An 18,681-nucleotide genomic window follows, 5' to 3' on the forward strand; every position below is an offset into this window, starting at 1 on the left:
GCTTTTTTTCATTTCCTTGAAAATCTCTGGGAGTCCACCTGCCTAATAGCATCCTGAAACATTTATTGTGTTTGAGTTTACTGTGCAGGTAATGGAAAGAGAAGCGTAAACTGATGAAAAACATTTCTCTGCTTCTTGTGCAAATATTGAATTCATGCAATGTTTGTGCTATCATCTAATAAACTCTTTTGCATTCCTCCTATATGAAAATGTATGTGTCCAAATATTCATGGCTAAATAGAATCATGGTATGCATGGATTAGCATAATTCAGATTAAAGCAGTAAAATAAACCTTGAGAAATATTTCAAGAGGAAAAAATTTTGTTGCCTGAAATGTTTTCAAGTCGTGTTTTCTGAAACAGGAGTATTTCTTTCAGATGAGTTTCTGAGCACCTGCTGGAATTGTTGCTGTTTCTGGACCCTGATGTAGCCCCATTCAGCCTCACACTGGCCCTTCAGAGCTGGCATGGGCTCAGGTAATTCTCATTTCCTTCAAATGATCCATTTCCAAAGTTTCTGCTCACCACTCAAACCTTGCTGGCCATTCAGTCACCCCATGCTCCAGTCACACTTGTGCTTTGGAAGGGACAGCTCAGGGATGACAAGCCCATGAAAATGCAATGTTATTTTTCTGTGTCACTGCTTTTCCTGGGCAACACGATTTCCTGGTAACCAGAAACTCTGTGGCCAAAGGGCTGCTTGTCCTTCCTGTGAGGGTTGCTGTCCCTGCAGCCCTGTCCCAGCAGGACAGCACAGAACACAGCCTGGCTGTGCCCAGGTGGGGCTCACCCTCTTGGAGAGCTCAGGCATTTCCAGGAGGTGTTGAATCAAACTGTGCTCAGGGCTCTCAGAGCTGGGGGTGTGAGGGAAGAGGGGACAGGGTGCTCTGCCTGGGAGGGACTCTATGTGTGTCACACTGGGTGGGCTGTGCTCTGGGGCAGAGGCATTTCTGCACTGGCCGTGTGAGCTCACAAATGAATGCCTTAGAGCAGGGCAGCAAGGAACAGAGCATGGGCCAGAGCCCCTCGAGTGAGGCCACTTGAGCAGGAAGAGCATCAAGTGACAGCAGCCATCAGGGACTGCTGACCATGGGCACACTGTCTGAGCAGCACCTGAGCTCCTGGTCAGGAGCCTCAGGCTGTGTTTAGGCTCAGTGCAGCACAGCCTTTCTGCCTGATGGGCACCTGTGCCACACTCCACATAAGGTATGAGATCAGAACTACACAGACCTCCAAAGCTTTCACACCCTTCTGAAATGCTACTTAGACAAAAATGTCCTTTGTCATTTTTATCTGAGCTCTGTTTAGTGCTGTTATGGCTGTGCTGACATATTCTGCTGTGGTTTTTTCCAGTGCAATTTTCCTTCCTGGTAGAGAGTTAAGACAGTTCCTAACACGACTAGATTAAAAGAAAAAAAAAGAAAAAACAGTGGTGTTTGAAAATATTTTGTCCATTAATATGCCTTGTAATTATCCTGTATCTGTGTTCAAGAGTCAGAATTCCATAACCATTCAGATAACCTCTTTGGTGAGAGTTTCCTGTCAAAGCAAGGGGTGGGGGGAAACCAAATGGTGGGGGCTTTCCTGTTCTATTCCCTCTGAGGAAAAATGACTCAGGATTGCCTTCCACAGATCAGTGGCCACCACCCTCTGCCAGGAGACCTAGTTGCCAGGACAACTGTTGCCAAGACATGCTGGTTTTCCTAGGGAACAATTTCAGTGTGTTATTTCTGTACAGCAAACCATGTCCCATGTCTATTGTTACACCCACATGAGAAGCTACCGGAGTTTTAGCTCCATGTGGAGTTTGGGAAAGGGTAGCAAGGGAAGACAAGTCTAGTTACCAAAGGGGAATTTGCAGTTCTAGAGGGATCTGCACAAACTTTATGGTCTGTCAGACTGTACATGCACTCTGAAAACCAAGATCCCAAAGCTCAGAGCTGGGAACCTCTTCAAGCCGTGACATCAAAATGAATTCCCAAGCTTGTGATACTTAAAAAAAATATTTAGTTAGGAATAGGATAAGGTCATTGGGGATATTCTGCACTGTAATAAATAGCTATATAAGCTCTTACGATTGAGTACAGTGGCCGTGATCAACCACTGCATGTGCTGGAAGCAACAGGTTCCACCACCTCACCCAACCTGGGAAATATTTTTTTTTAAATGATTGATGTGTCCTCCAAAGATCACTCTTTTCCCTTGGAAACAGCCTGTGAGTTTTACATCACCTGAAAGATTGTCTTAGCTTCACTTTTTTAGTTGTATAATGTTTATGGTATACAAACCATTAGAACAATTCAATAAAGAATTCCCATTGTTGCAGATGTTTTTAGAGTTTATGAGTCAACTGTATTAGTTTCCATTACTTTTTGTATCAAATTCTTTTTGTTCAAGTGGAAAATGGTTTTGATTATTCTGTAATATGAATCATTCAACTGAATGGCTGTAAGCTACTTAAATGGATAAACTCCTCTGCTGAGAAATACAAAGAAATTTAGCACTGTTCTTGTCCACCAGAGGTCACTTACAGGCCACTTTATCCATTGGTGGCTGAGTTTTCACTTGCCTAGTTAGTATCTGTTGTTTCCCCTATGGAGTACTTTTGGATCAGCTTTTGAAATGCAGGTCCTGAAGACCCTACTAATGACTTTGAATCTTTTCTAGAATCATTAACTTTCAGAAGCAGAGAGGAAAAATCCTGCAGAGACATAACAAAAATCATGAAGACCCATAGGGACTTTATTGCTCCCATAACCTGGGTAGGTAATCCCAGTTTCTACACAGTGCTTCACAAGTTTTGCTGTGCATATTAAAGGATCTTGAGTGTGAGCCAACTCTACCCTGTATTATAAATCTATATGGGATTCTTATCTGGATTCTTATCTGTTCAGTCTTCACAAAACCGTCTTAATGTGCACTTAAAAAAGCAAAATCTGTTTACAGCTTCTGATACTTCAACTGTATGTGAATGTCAGCTCTTGCATGCTGCTGTAGGCTTTTGCTTCATAAATTTTTGCTGCAAAATGATGAAAACCCTTGTGAAATCTTTATTTGACAGATCATTTATCAAATGTGAACAACTCACCCAGCTTTGGCAAAAGCTGCCACTCTGCATCTTCTGCTGCGGCCGGAGTGAGGAGCTGGAAATCTACCATGGTGTTTTATGAGCCCTTAACCATCGAGATCGCCTCTTCATGGCCTGTGTTTGAAGAAGCCTCAACAGAAAAGAACATCCTTCCCCTTACATTTCATTTACAGTAGATGAAGGAAAACCAAAGGAACAGAGTGAAACTATTCCTGTTCCTCCAAGTTCAGTGAAGGACAGAAATTTCCCCTTTAGCCCAATAATGAGATAATGTGTTCTGAGCTTTGTATGAATGGCATTTATTTTTGTTTTGTTACTGCTTGATGGCAAGAATTAACCACTTATTGCTCAGAGCAATACAGTGCTGAACAGTTCAGTATCATACAGGTGTGTCAACAAAATTATTTTAGATTCAGTTGAGTAAATATCAAGGCGTAAACTCAGGTTTAATCATGAAGCACTGTTATCTTTGTATGCAGGTGTACTGGAGTAGACAAAAACCTGCAATATTCTGTCTCTCTAGCTCCCTGATACTTTTTATACTGAGGTAAAACCATCATTATTCTCAAGTATAAAGGTATAAATATGCAAAGATGCACACTGTGCTTAGTTTTCCAGTTCTGCTAAGTAATGCATTCTTTGCAGGAGTCAAACAGAAAACTGGTGCAAAGCCTGGTGCTGGAAAAAAAACTTGTCTGGAGTGATGGATGTCCCATATGCATTCCAAATGTGTAAGGTAAGATCTCTTAAAAGTTCTGTGAAGCTGAAGAGAGAACATTTCTGACTTTATAATCAAACTTTTACAACATAAGTAAAGTAGAAGAGCTGACTAGGGATGGTAAGAACAGCATCGTGATGTTATTTATCTTTGTTCAGAATCTCATGCTTTTAAAGCTCACATGTCTTTTACCTCAGATGACAGGAAACTCAGCAGATCTTCAGAAGAGGAGGAGAAGCTCAAGTGTTCTTAATAGTCAGTATCCCAGGTGAGGGATCCTGTGTGAATTGTCAGCTTTGAATCTCAAACAGAACTTCATCTCAATTAACCAGGTTGTTCAGGTTTTTTGGTCTGGTCTTCTTCAGAACTGTCTCACTCTCTGAATAGCATCTGTCAAGATTATGCTCAGCCTTGCAATTGTGGCATTGCTCCTAGTGTGTCCTGATGTAGAAATTCCCTACTCCCTCACAAGCAATTGATACTTTTACCTTGCTCTTAATATACCAAGCAGTCACAGGACACTGGAAGATTTTATCATTAAGGAGAGCTGACTATGTCAGAATAGAAAACAAAACAGAAAGCAGCTGGTCATGTGCACAGTCCCTTTGGCAGGCTGACAAGTCAAAAGAAATAGATAAAGAACTTCAGCTGTGGTCCATCCTTCTGATTGTGCAGAAGCATGGCTTCATGGTAGGATACACAGGCAGGGGATAAATCACCACTAATTCACAAGAAAATGATCCTGCACAGGACAGCTTCCATTTTATATATTTCCAAGAGCTCTAATTACACTCACTGTATGAGCACCTATTAAGAATCGTGCTCCATAATGCCTGCTCTGAGTTTTTTCTGAAGCGAGGTTATTCCTAGAGTTTTGTTCTTCAAAAGTCTTTAATCCTGTCTCTAATTGTCTCAATGAAAAGTTTGAAACACTTTGTGCACTCCTGGTTTCAGAGTAGAAGCACTCTGATGGTCTGACATCAAAGTGAACCAGTGAGGTAGCTGAGCATTTTTACCCAGTGCTTTAGCCATTTATTCTTTTGCAAGTGTCTGGGAGCTGTCACCCTGCTATGTTGTGATGAAAATAATTGGGTATAGCTCCCACTTCTGTTCTTCCCGTATGAAATTGCTGCAGGTGAAGAACACTCAAAACTGATGGCTCCAAAGGCATGTCTGAAACTTCAAAAGCCAAGTGTTCTCCTGTGCTGAGCTGCTTCCTTCTCCAAGGAAATCTGCAGAGTTTCACTACATATTCAAGAATATGCAGACATAAGACCACTCCCCCACAAGAAAGGCATGCAGAAAGAAGGCACACTCAGTGGTGAGGAAGTCTGTATGCAAAATTGGAATCAGAACCAAGTAATTCTGGAGGAAGAGAAGATATAGAGATAAGAATATAGAGATATAGAGATAAGATAAAGATATTACAAACCCAGTTAAGAAAAACATGCAATAGTTTGTGAATACAAAGCCACCTGCCCTTATGATTTTGATTTGTCACTTAATGCAGATATTTACAAGAGTCCTGTAGATTCTGTACTTCGTATAAACTTGCTGGGTTTGACAGAGTTTAGTGACATTTCTGCTGTGTGGAAGAACTATGTTTCAGCAAAATGGTGTCTTGACCTGGTGAGAACCTAGGGGTGAGGAAATTGCTGACAAATCTGTTTGCTTCATACTTCTGCTTTTGCAGGCAAGCAACCTTCAGGGAAGTTCAGCAGTTGTACAACAAGCCAGACATTTTTGTGGGTTAAAAGGTTACAAGTTGAGCCCTGAATGCAGTGTGTTGACAGCATATAGATGGCACTTCTGCTTCGTGGCCAAAACAAAGGTCAGTGTGGAAATTTCAGCTTCTTATTTAAAATAAGAAAAAAAAAAAAACAAAAAAACCAAACAAAACCCCAACAGATCTCTAATTTCAAATCTCTTTTTAATGATGTTGGCTCTACAGTGTTTTTATCAAATCATGTCTGAGAAGTAGCACTGCTCTGAACTGATGTATTCATTATATTTTTGCAGACACTAAATTTATCCTTGATCTTGAATAGGAAAGATGCAAGGCAACCTGACAGCTATAGCTTCTCTCTCTGATGCCATCAGAACAGAGAACAATAGCCCCAGAAATGGGATCCTGGGAACAAAACCCCTTCTGACACTGCTGCAGGGATGGAGAGCTTTAATTTTTGCAGTTGGAAACATCTAATAGACCTTGCTCTTGGTAAGGAAATTTTCTGCCAGCAAAATTGCTGAGAAGTCTCTTCCTTTAGCATTAAATTTTATGTTATTAATTTTGCAGGGCTACCTAGCACACAGTGTTCCTGCTGCTGTACTTTCCCTGTCCACACAACGGTGCTGTGGCTGGCTGGACAGTGCCAGCTCTGCAGCAGGAAAGGCAATCACAGCAGTACAGCAGGTCTCAGACAGCCTTCCCTCTCCCAGGCTGCTGAAAAATGCATCCACTGACTATAGAAAGGGGAAATACCTTACAGTCAGAACTCATTGCCTGCAGTTGTGTTGATTCTGGAGGTGTCATTTGTGCTGTACCACAGCCAACATCTGCCCAAGGCCAGGCAAAGAGCAAAGGGCTCACCCCACAATGTCATATGCAGCCCCATACACAGTAAATAGCGGTGGGAGGACTGAGGCAGGCAATCATCAGGGTTGTGCAACACAGAGATAAGCTAGTGAGCAACTTCTTCCCAAAACAAAGCACAGACTAGCAGCTTTTAGTAGAAATGTAGAGGATATACCTTTTCTTTTGGCAGGCTAAAAATTCAGCTGCTTTCTGTCTCACGTCTTCTCTCCAGCATTCTGTTGTGCTGGCTGCCAGGCAAGCTGGTGGCGCAGCAGAGCTTCACTGTGCACTGCTGTGGTGAAGGAGCTGGGAAATGAAGATTTCCTCTGCTGGGATAAGGATTTGCCTGTGCTGAGGCCATGCTGCCCTGCAGGCTGATGCAGATGTGATGGTTGAGAGGGGTTTGTGCAGGCTTCCCCCCAGCAAGCTGGCCAGGAGGGCTGGCAGCAGGGTAAAATCTCAGTCTGAGAGCATTCTGCCCTGAGTAGCCTGTGTGTAAATACAGGTTTCCTGGGCTTTAATTCAACAACTCTGCTGTCAGCTTTTGGGCTTTTGGGCTGATGACCAAGAGCTGTCACCTCCAAGACTAGGTCAGGAAAAAGGAATTCCCGCTGCCTCGCCAGGTTCCCCTGTCTGCTGTTACCTGCACCGGGTCAGTCATGGCTTACAGCATATTTTAAGGAGGGAAAATTAGTTACCTGAGACATCTGTCTTTGAAAAGGACCTTCTGAACTAGCTACCTCCTAAATATAAGTTTCAGGGCATTTTTCAAAGCCTAATTCTGATCTCTGCTGAGGAATCTCAAACTGTGCAAGCCTTGGGATGTGAAGACTGTCATTAAACCCACACAATGTGATTCTCCACGTGGAATTCTCTACCCTTATATTCTATAAATATAAGTATGAATTTCAAAACCTGTTTTTTGGTTTCTTTTTCAGCTCCCTAAGATTTATTCAATTTTTGTGAGAAATTGGGTGCATTTTTGCTTTTTTTAAAATCTAAAAAGCACCATTGTTGGTGCTAATTGTCATCAGCTGCTTTGGAAAGTGGTTTAATGGCTAGGAAAGCCTGCCACCATTTTGTCAAAGTGTAAACTGGCACTTGGGCTCTTCTAGAATAAAGGATTGGAGCATGCTGAAAAACTATGGAGGGAAATAAATTTTAGCTCCTGGCTGGTGAAGCCAACAGAGATTTGTGTGAGGTTGAATCTCTAACTTATCTGAAGGCTTTTTTTTTTTATTTTCCCCAAGTTTTATTTTGAGCTTTGTCTTGTTACCTTCAAGGGAGACACCAGCAATGTCAACTTCCCTAGTATTGGATAATTAACATAGCATAGAAAATCAGCAGAAGGAAATCCTTGCAGGGTGTTAAGAACTATCTGGAGTCCATGAAATTGGATAAGAAATGTAAACCAGGATTCAAGTTTCTTATACTAGTTTTCTAAACTCCATCCTTATTTTATTGTAGCATGTGCCATTGCTCTAGACTTTCCTCCTAATGGAGGAAGCACAAAGAAGAATATAGAAAAATGGTGCTCCTTAACCTCAGCTTTTTACCCTAATTATAATGTTCTTACAGTTATATTCTAATGATTATACTCTATATGGTACTTTATCAGATGAAACCTGACAGGGGAAGCTGCTCTCTGTGGGAAATCTTTTCTGAAGCTTAAAATAAAGAGAAATAATTGAGGTGAGTAGCAGAATTCAAGCTATTACACGGATTTGATTTTTCTCTTGTTACCCAAATCTGTCAACCAAATGGTGTTTCCTGAGGCTTCTTTGTTTTGACTGGTAGAACTGGGACAAATTAAGAGGAACTGGGGCCACTTATTTACTATAAAAGTTTGTCAGCTCATGTGTGTGGTGGTTTAATGTTGGGGTTTTTTCCAGTTAAAGAGAACACGTGGGGCATGATTGCCTCACATTTGACACTGATACTGAAAACAAGGGCAACCACTGTGGTGCAGCTTGTCAGAGCTTTACCTTATGATGCTGCTGTCTGTCACTGCTGTTCTGCTCAGAGAGGGCAGCAAAGGATCGCAGATCTTTTGGAACCCAAAAGGAGTTCAGCTCTGAGATGTAATACTGAAAAGAAATGTACCTTTTTAATCTCAAAGGAGAAATAGGGGAGGCATTCAGATCATTGCTACTCAAACATACTTGAGCTTTTGTCCTTTAAGGTGTGGATGTATGCAATTAGCGGAGATTTAATAAGAGAAGCACTTAATCCCTTTGAGTTTAGGCACTACCTGATAGGTGTGAAGAGTCCCAGCAGAGACACAATGAGCTGATGAGAAGTCATCATCAACTGGAATATGGTATTACTCATCTGGCATGAAGGTAAATACTGTAAATTTAGGCATATAATGAAAAAAACATTGAAATTATTTTGTAGCACAGTGAGATTAATGATTGTTGTGATATTAGGTATTTTCATTAGACCTCAAGACTTTCAGACTGTTAGAAGCTTGGTAGTCTCTTTTCAAGTTTCAAAATGTACAGATACAATCAGGGCAATATGAAATGTTTCAGACACTACTCCTTTTGCCTGAAGACAGGACTGTATTTCCCAGGGAACCCCTCAAAATCATGCAAATGGAGAAATTTTTAAAATTACTCTGATTTGTCACCAGTCTATGGACTTAGCAATTATTCTTTTTCATCCTTTCAGTGCCTTGGCCTTCACTGCTAACAGTAAGAAGTTCAATTAGCACAGAAAAACCTGGAAAGACAATTTTCTCCTGCCCAGAAGTTCAATGCAGTGCTCATGCAGTGCTCTTGCACTGTCTCCTCCAATGTCTTACCAGCTAGAGATGATCCCAAATGTGCAAAGGGTGAACAGGTACAGAGCTGTGACCATTTAGCAATATTGTAATTTTGAAATTCCTTACCATCCCTTTACTGTTGTTTCATGTCTCCTTCAGTTTTTCATTTTGTTTTTTTACATCTATCCTTTTCTTCTGCCCCATTAACTTTTTGTAGACTCTGCACAATTTCAGGAAGCTGAACATGCTTTCTGCATTTATAATGCCACCCTAGATACTTGTCTTTCAATAAATAAAAAAAAAAATACGATGCATTTTCAGAGCAGCCCATAAAATAGAGATGTAATGAGATTTTAATCTGATAGTACCACTTGTACTCTGAATCACTTCCTATTATATACTACTAAATTATTACCACTCTTTCTTTCCAGGGGCCAGCTCTCAAAACCAGAAATCATGCTTGCTAGAGTTGCCTCCTAATCTGATGGTCATAACTTGATTTCTTCCTCCTCTCTGTGCCCCAGCAGCAGAATTCCCCCAAGGTATGATCTGTCAGGTAACTTCTTCATGCTCTGCTGCAAACACCAAATGGATCCACAGACACTTTCTGCCATGTGGTAGAACCAAGTCATGCTCCCTCCCAAGCTGCCAAATCAGTGTCTGCCCAAACTCTTAATAAGTACACATGAAATTATGTATTTTCTTACCATATCTCATCTGTGTTACCATGTGTATACCACCCACCTTGAAATTAGATGCTTGTTTTCCATCCACAAAGAAAGCCTCACCATTATCACTTTATATGAACTATGACATAAAATGTCAGAGGCAGGCACTGATATTCTGTATAGATATTTTCTGGTCCACATTCTCCTTGGTGTGCCCTCTGCAATTCCTTGGTTGAAATAAGTAAAGCCAGCAGTATCTTTCAACAACTACTCCAGAGAGGAATCCTTAATGATGTTGCAATTTAGCCCATTTTCTAGATCATATACTGTGATGTGTGATTGGATTACAGCTGAACTAGATTGGCTCTCTGGTTGAAGAGAATGTGTACCTCTGCAACCACATGTCATTTATTTCACTGGATTTTCACTGCCATAAACAGGGGCAGTAAAGGCTTTTTCATCAAATTAATGCATTTCCAAGCAAATGAATCTTTCCATGGGAGTAATTCAATTTTCTTGAGATGTTTTAGTTTTTCTGGGAGTGGGCAGGTGGAAGAGCAAGGGGGAAGGAGTCAGTGTTTAGTGCTCTCTCAAAACACTAAGAAAACATAGTGGGAGAAAAATTTAGGTAACATTTGAACAATTTTTAAAGTTGAATTCTAGGAGAAGAATCAAGAGCCTATAGACTTTCCCTAGAAAAGCGAGACCTTCAGGAATAAAAGAAACTTTAGGACCACAAGGAGAAAGAGGAATAAAAGCAGAATGTGGAAGTAAGAAATATATTTCTCATGATTCTATGAGTCTGGTTTTCAACCTTTTAGCATCTTCTCCCAGAAATATTTTGTTGGTTTCTGGTATTCCTACAGCACCATTTCAGGAAAGGTGTGATTTCCAGAAACATGAGGAGCAGAAAAATAAACCATCTGTTAGATAGGAGATGAGTTGCCCAACAGAACTGGAGGGAGAAAGTGTCTGGAATGAGTCACTAGCTTGTTGTTTTTCTGGGAGTGAAATATCAAGCCCTCTATCTCATCCTATAAACAGAGTTTTTTCCTCTCTTATTCTTTGCCTGTTCATGTGGTTTTTAGTCCAACTTTACTTAATTTTAAAATGTTCACATGCGTCTTTTGCCTCTGAGAACTGGGCTTTTCCCTCTGAACAGAAGATAACTTTGGCAGAATTCAAAGCCTATCCAAGTGTTCACTTTGGTCAGGGATAAGGCACTCCCAGTTGGATAAATTCCCTGAACAAATCTGGCCAGTGATTTCTGCTCTGGAAACCAAATATCTCTTTCATGAGGCATCAGATTACAGGAGAGCTGCCCATCTTGGAGACAGGTGTTGTGCAGTCATTTCAATATAAATTATTTAATTACAGCCTTAAGTCCCACTTATAGTAATTATGACTTGCAGAGACGGGTAACTGCTTTGGAAACAAAAGCAGAGGTTTTGGAGGCTGAATTAAAAAGGTGAGAAAAGGAATTTTAATTTTCAGCCTGGTAAAATGATGGATGTGCTTGTGTTGTACCCCTAAAAGGAATACCCAAAACCAGGGTGTATTTATAATTGTTCTCTCTTTGACATTCAGTTTTGAATCTCCAATAAAATGCAGATTTCTTCTTTTCAATCATTATGTATTAAAATGTGTTTATGCCAGAGGCATTAGGGTAATAGGTTATGGCATGCTCAGCAGGCGGGTGGTTCCTTCTGCCTGAGTTCCTCATAAATGCAATGTGAGGGAAGCTTTTTTTAATAATCTTGAAACTAATGAAAAATTTCATCTTTCAGCTGAGCTGTAAACTTGGAGAGATTATTTTCTAACAGCTGCTTCTGATACATTCTTTTATGATGTAAATAATGGGCAGCACATACAGTCCTATGTTTCTTCAGTGTTTAGTGATGCCTTTGCTCCTGGGGCACTTTTATTCTAGGTCTAAAATTGACTGATAATGATCACTTGGAGCCTGGAGTAGTATTTATCCTCTGAGTACAGAAGTCCATTGCAGTAGCTACTGACATGGAAATAATTTCTTTTTTGAAGTTTCAGCTATTTTCATGATGCTCTTCCCATGTGATTGGAAAATGAATTGTGCTGTAACTACAAAGAGGAATAAAACAGTAAACCAGTCAGCCAGGTTGCTTTATGTGCAGTAGAAAATCATGAGAAGAGAACAAGATGATGTTTTCTGGCAATCTATAGGCATCAGCTGAGGTACAGGAGATATAAATCAAGATTTAGATGTGGTAGAAAGCAGAAATTTTTTTGTTCTTAAATTAAGTACAAAGGCCTGCTACTGAAATGTTCTCCAAGTGGAATTTAGCTCATGAGGGAAAAAAAGCAAAAGTCCCTGTTGATATGATAGGTCCTTAATGTGAGAGAAGTGATCCTTTTATGATTTTCTTGATGGGAGCTTCTTTCACCTCAAGTGAACTACAAAAACACAATTACAGCCCAGTAGTACAAGTTTGACAATTAAGAAAAATGTTTCCATTGAAGGCTCTAAGTGTTTAACCATGGAGGAACAGATTTTCAATTTGTCTTCCACTTAGTTTAAGACTAAGCTAAGTGCCTCTACAGAGAGAAGGATTGTGGCTACACTGGCAAGTTATGGACCCATGGGAGCATAGGAATGTGTCTGTACAGAGGAGCATTTGATGCCCAGCTCATCTGTTTTATAGCTGTTATTTTCATTGCCTTATTCCCTGTCTACCTTTATAAGTAATGACATTTATTTTCTCTGTACTAGGTTATACAGGTATAGCAGAAAAGCAATTACTGAAATTGGTAAAGGATATGAATTTTCCAGAGTATGATTTATCTGCTGATCTGCTTCATGCCCTCCTTGTCATTATTGGCAAAGTAACTTTGCAGTTCTCAAGTGAGCTGCATTCCTTTCCTGGATTAACTGGTGTTCTACAGCTATGAAGAACATAACGTTTAAAATTTTACCTGGAAGTTATTAATCAATAGTTGTTAGCTAAAAACACAGGAAATTATGAAATAGTTAAAAGATCTATTTGGGTTAAGGGATCAGAGATAATTCAATCTCCAAGGCATTCATTTGGAATGATTATGTAAGTCTATTTTGAGACAATCTCCAAAAAAAATTAAATGTTTTGAGGTAATTTCATCTGGAGCTAGACTAAGAGCAGTTATGTGTTTTCCCCCAGTGCATCAGCCAGTAGGTTGCAATTACTAAACTACTGATTTGAGTAGCATTTTGGAGATATAAATGGTTGTTTTCTTACAACTGTTTCGTTTTTTATGGTTTTTTTTTTAGAGATACTATTCCTGATTGCCATATCAGCCACTTTCTCAAGAGTTCAGCTCTGAAGTGTAATTTAGACTGATTTGTACATCATTTTTCCCAGCACATCTCCAATAGAGTTGAGAAATTTATGAAGCTTCTTGAAAATTATGAAGCACTGTGCTTCATTCAAATGGGATCTATACAAACCACAAAACGGTTTGCAGGTAAGTGCAAAAGTATTCTTATGCTAAACACATTGGAAGTTTGCAAAAGCAGAGTGGAAAAACATTCCTATTGTATGCTCAGTTTCCTAGGACCCAAAGTTATCAGATAATTAACTTTTTCACCAGGCTGTGTACAGGAAAGGCATTTTTGGCCCCAGCAAGGACTGGGTCTATAGAAAATCTGAGCTCACTGTAAATGGGTTAACTGCACCACCTAATTAATGGCTTGTCTTCATTTTCTTCTGCCTTCACTCAGAGTCAGGATTAAAAACATGAAGGAGATTACATAATTTTCTCATTTGGACTTTGGTTGTTTATTAAATTTTATCTAAAGTACAGAGTTCTCTAACACTTCTAGCTACCAGCTAAAAGTGAGCAAAATGGAGAGTTAATCTAGCTGGTTACAAGGTCTTTCAAAGCTAAAAAGTCCAATGAAGAGATAATAGCTATATTATTTATACTTTTGACCCAATAACCAAACCTCTCTGACTTGCAGTGTAGCCCTAACTACTACCTGAAATCATGAAGAAGACATAAGGAGACAACGCCCCAAATCCTCCATTCTATCTTTTCCCACACCTATTACTATATTCTAAAACCCTCAAATTCCAAACCCCTCACCATGTGAAATTACACACTTCTATTCCAACTCCACACCAGGGATTTTAACTCCATCACTCAAATTTGGAGCCTTCTCCAAGTTCTCAAGTCAAAAGCAGTGTTCTCCTGGGGGTCAGGGTCAGAAAGCACAGAAAGCTCAAAACACAGGATTCAGGGTTCCAACACTGCTCTTCCCTAAGCTTTTAGGTTCCATTCTGGTGTCACTTGTCATTTCCAGCATTTCCTGTCCTGCAGGTTTCCCCTGTGTAAACCATCTCAAGGGAAATGCTCCCCCAGCTGTAACACCTCCTGTGCAGAAGGGGAGCTGCCAGCTTCCCTTTCTTCTGAGAAAACCAAACTGCTCTTTAGTACCCTGGTGGAAATCCGTCTCTGCTGGAGTTGCCCTGGAAAAGCAGCTGTGCAAGGGCAGGTGTAGCTCTGTTAGTCTGGGCTTACCTGGTAAACTCTCCTGTCCTGAGCCAGTGCTCAGAGGAGCAGAATAGTGATGCTGGAATCTGGCAGCTTGGAAGGCCATTGTGTGGGAGCAGGCTGATCTAAGGCTGGACAAAAATCCACAGGGCAGGAAACACACCTAGAAATAGAAAATGAGCTCTTACTAAGTCATAGTACTTGGAACTTTTAAATTCAGCAAGGTGCCCTAAGTTGTGACCTTTTTCATCATTTATGTTAGGAACACCTTTACTTCCTTGGTGAACACCTTTCTTCAGTAGGTGCTGAAAAGAAGGAGTTTGAAATTGTGGTCTGTTGTCTTCTGGGAGGCTTAAATCAGCATCACTGATGACCACTTAATTTTGCACTAATTATGAACTAATCTATTATATCCCTGATTAGAACCAACTCATACAGTGCTAATATGACCTCCACAGAGCTTCTAGAGTAATTCAGGATGAAAGCAGCATTTATTAACCAGCTGCTGGGTTTATCTTCCTAAAACACAATTTCAGGTTAAGTACAGGCTCAGGAAGAGCTATGCTGTCACATGTGAAAAAAGCACAGTCACTGAAAAGCTCTTTTCATTCTCTTCAGTTTTCAAGTGGCAATTTTCAGTGGAAACTACAAGGTGCAAACGGGAAGCCAATCAGTAGCAACTCATACTTACTGCTTTATTTTTTACTTATAAATATGGGGGAACAGGTGGTTAACATACAGTTAGAGCAAAGGACAAGTGTGTTCTTCGTTGTGGCTTGTTTTCTGTTGTGGAGGCATCAAACTCCTCAGTTTAAACATGCAGAGGAGAAGCTTTATTCAGGGGTCTGTGTCTTTAGCACTGCCAGATGGCTCTACTCTGTTCTTAGCACCTGGAGACCTAAAGGAGTTAAAAATGATTCCTGGGTTGCAGTTTGGCCAAAAATGCTCAGGGGAATAAATAATGCAGGATTGCCTGGAACCCTTGGCACAGTCTTGTGTCTCTTTTAAGCCCTGCTAAACCTCTCAGCACTAGCCGCACGACTGGATACTCTGTCCTCTCTCTAGCACAAATTACTTTTTCCTGAGGCACCTGCAGTTAAAAACAGCCTGTGACCCCAGTGAAGATTCAGACATCAGTAGCTTGAGCTGTTTAGATCAGTGCTTCAGGGTGGACAGCTGTAAGAGCTTTTTCCTGGCTTTCTGTGAGCTCTGGTTTGTTTATGACTTCAGCTTTGGCACAGTTTGTCCCTCAGAGCTGAGCTTGTGTGTTAATCCTGAAAGAAACTTCTGGCATATTTGCAGTGGGAGGAAGACTCTACAGTGTCCAGCTGGTTGTCATTCTCCTCCAGGGTGTTTAAATTCAGGTAAAATTTCAAGCAGCTGGACTAAATGCACAGAATGTGAGAGCAGCTGTCGACCCACATTTAGGTGTCTGATTTCAGAGGCTGGGGTTGCTATGCTGGCTTCATGCAAACAGACCTGCACAGCTCAGCAGTGCCTGCATTTCAGTGTTTCATTGTACCTGTCCTCTTCAGGCTTACTTGGGAGAATCCTGAACAGAATCTTTTCCCCTTCTTCCTGCCTCCATGGTCGTGCTACAACGCTTGGCCACCTTTGCCTTGTGCTTCAGCTACATAGAAAAAAAAGTTCTATGCAAATTTCCACCCTGCCCCAAGAATTATACCCAAGTACATTTATAATTCAAAGTTTTCTTTTGGTGTAAGAGAAGCTAAACCATACAAGCTTCTTTAGCTGAGCTGGACACAATGTTTCAGCAAATTTAGTTGGAAATCCTGAAACCTCTTCAGCAAATTCATAATGTCTACATTAGTCACTCTCTTGATTATCTCCCATCTTGCACTTTACATATCCAGTGACACCCCTGTAAAGGTGTCCTGTTCAGAAGTGGTTTGGTCAGTACTACATTGCCTACAGATCACAAGCTTTTCACTTCTCTACCCCCTTACACCCTCTCCACCCTGCCCAACCAACCATACCTTTCACAGATGCATGGTAAGGACAGGAGGAAGTGATGTACTTTTTAAATCCTTTTACCTCTTTACCTTTTTATTCTAGGACTGCAGCTAAAACGGAAAAAGGGAGGTATTTATGGTGTTTCCTAAGCCTGCTAAGAAGATCTTTTATTTATGCATCAAAAACCAGTGGAGCAAAGATTATCTTGAAACTTTTGATTGTCCTCTGTGGGCTGTTATTTTCTACTACATGGTATTTAGCTTCAAGCTGCAATTGCTACCCTCTGGAGAGCCTCATTTTTCATCTTCACGACTGAAGTGCATTTCCAGCTTTCATGACTGATGGTGAAAAAAATTTAAAAGCTTTTCAAATGGAAAAGTTCTACAAGCAAAATTACAATGTCCGTTTCTTTATAACATCATGTTTTAAATTCTATCTTAAAGCAAAACCTGTATTTTTAATTAAGTGGGGATTAAGTGCTGGCAAAAATATGGTAGGAATGGATGACAAGAAAAATTTTCAGCTCCTTACCCAGTAGCAGTTATAAAAGCTATTTAAGAAATATTTCAAATGTGTCTACAGTGCTTAGTGTGTAATATGTATCTCTTCACTGAAAATTTTATATTACTCTTTGTCTTGAGCTGCTGGGAGCTCTCCAGTGGTTTTGAATGCCGCAGTCCTAAAATTTATTTATACCAAATACTCTCAAAATAGTTCTGAATTTGGTTTTTATTCTGGCAAACTGTGTGAGCTGATGAAAATATAGTAGTTTACATCATTTATCTCTGTAACAGTCACAAAGTATGTTCCTCAGGAAAGGTAAAAAAACCATAAAAGATGACAGTTATTAAACAGTTGGGCCCCATTTGTGTGGGAAAATAGATGCTTGAGAAATGCAATGTACTACTGGCTTGGTGACACCGGTACCAAAACATTTAGGAGCAGAGTTGTTCTCCAGGTTTTGAAAAAACCTTATTTAAAAAACTTACAAATTTGGGTCCCTGAGATGGTCTGGTAAGGCTCACAAACAATGAGGCTACTCGAAAAAAAGCATATTTGAAGAGTTCTTGTGTAGATTCCCACTGTTGGGAAACAAGTATGTTCCTGTCTGCCTAGAATGACTCCTCAAATCCAAGTAGAGTGGCAAAACTAATTTATAAATAAATAGAATGAATACTTTCATTATACTATAAAATGTATATTGTATACTAGAATACGTAGCTGAAATTATTATTAATAATTGTGTCAAGTTTCTCTTGTCTTACAAAAGTCGTGTTTAATCTTCAAAACTACTCATAAAGCTACTGTGAAGGCTGTGAGGGGCTGACCCCTATGGAATAACAAAATGATATTTTATTAGTTAAGTAGCTGACATTCATGGTTATTACATTTCTCAGAGTTATTAAACACTCTCTTTGATTTGTCATTCAAGTTAAGTCTGCTGTGTTTTAATAACCTACTAAACAATTTCAGTTTGAATCATTTTGGCCTCAAGCAACATTCAAGATCTTCATATCTCTTGAGAGAGAATCTAAGGGTGTAGAACTCCATTCATTCCCTTTGTTTTCTTTCTATTTCTTTGAGTCTTCATCTGTTCTTGTTTTAATCTATTAGATTGAACTTCAAGGGGCTTTAAATAGAGCTTTTCTCATTTACCCTTGCAGGAACCTTCCAAGAATGTTTCTGCACCGAAGCCTCTGCAGTAGCTGCAGTTCCATGTCAGCTGGGATGTATCAATAAAAGGTGAGGAGATGAATCTGCTTCCTGGGGCACTGAGAGCCTTTCCTTTACATGTCAGCACTGGGCTCCGGAGGGTCAGTGCAGCCCTGCTGGCTCCTGCTGAGCCCCCAGCCCCAGGCACTGAGAGCACAGAGCTGCCAGGTGGGATTACAGGAGTGGGGGATGCAGGGCTGGACCTCACCAACCATCAGGAGATCTGCTTTGCAGGGGAGCTGAAATGATGAGGTACTTCACCAGCTGTCTGCTCTAAGATGCTCCTCTGCTTTTGCACAAATTAGGAAAGAAGGAGATTTGGTGTGTTCAGCTCCACGTGCTTCCTACAACACGGTCAGCTAAAACACAGAGAATTTTGTGTTCACTCTCCTGAAAAAAATCTGTGAAAAATGGAATTCTGTAATACCTGTTATCTTAATTTTTAGCTCTTAACAGCAACAAAAACCACAATAGGTGGGGTTTGCTGGGAATTCATTAATGGTTGTGTCCCTTCAGTAAAACACAAATCATTCATTTCACTGTGATCATCGGACCTTAACAGCAACTCGTTTTATTATTATTTATTTGTTTTACTATTTAGTTTATTTCATTTATTTTAGTTGATTATTTTCCTTTGCTACTCTGTATTTTCTGCCATGTGTTTTCAACAAGTTT

At 40.2% G+C, this 18,681-nt stretch overlaps 1 long non-coding RNA gene across 2 annotated transcripts; it reads left to right on the top strand.

The window, feature by feature from the left end:
* The first annotated feature begins 283 nt into the window (after positions 1 to 283).
* Positions 284 to 18,039, top strand: LOC116999155. Of its 2 annotated transcripts, XR_004418527.1 has the most exons (11): positions 284 to 477; positions 3,062 to 3,824; positions 4,004 to 4,074; positions 4,942 to 5,127; positions 5,500 to 5,637; positions 5,855 to 6,024; positions 8,000 to 8,073; positions 9,055 to 9,225; positions 9,580 to 9,690; positions 13,097 to 13,290; positions 17,958 to 18,039. It is a non-coding gene; the product is annotated as an uncharacterized LOC116999155 (long non-coding RNA). The 2 variants fall into 2 exon arrangements; XR_004418528.1 differs by lacking the exons at positions 4,004 to 4,074; positions 4,942 to 5,127.
* The last annotated feature ends 642 nt before the right edge of the window (positions 18,040 to 18,681 follow it).

The sequence above is a fragment of the Catharus ustulatus genome, chromosome 8, assembly GCF_009819885.2.
Source record: "Catharus ustulatus isolate bCatUst1 chromosome 8, bCatUst1.pri.v2, whole genome shotgun sequence".
Lineage (NCBI taxonomy): Eukaryota > Metazoa > Chordata > Aves > Passeriformes > Turdidae > Catharus > Catharus ustulatus.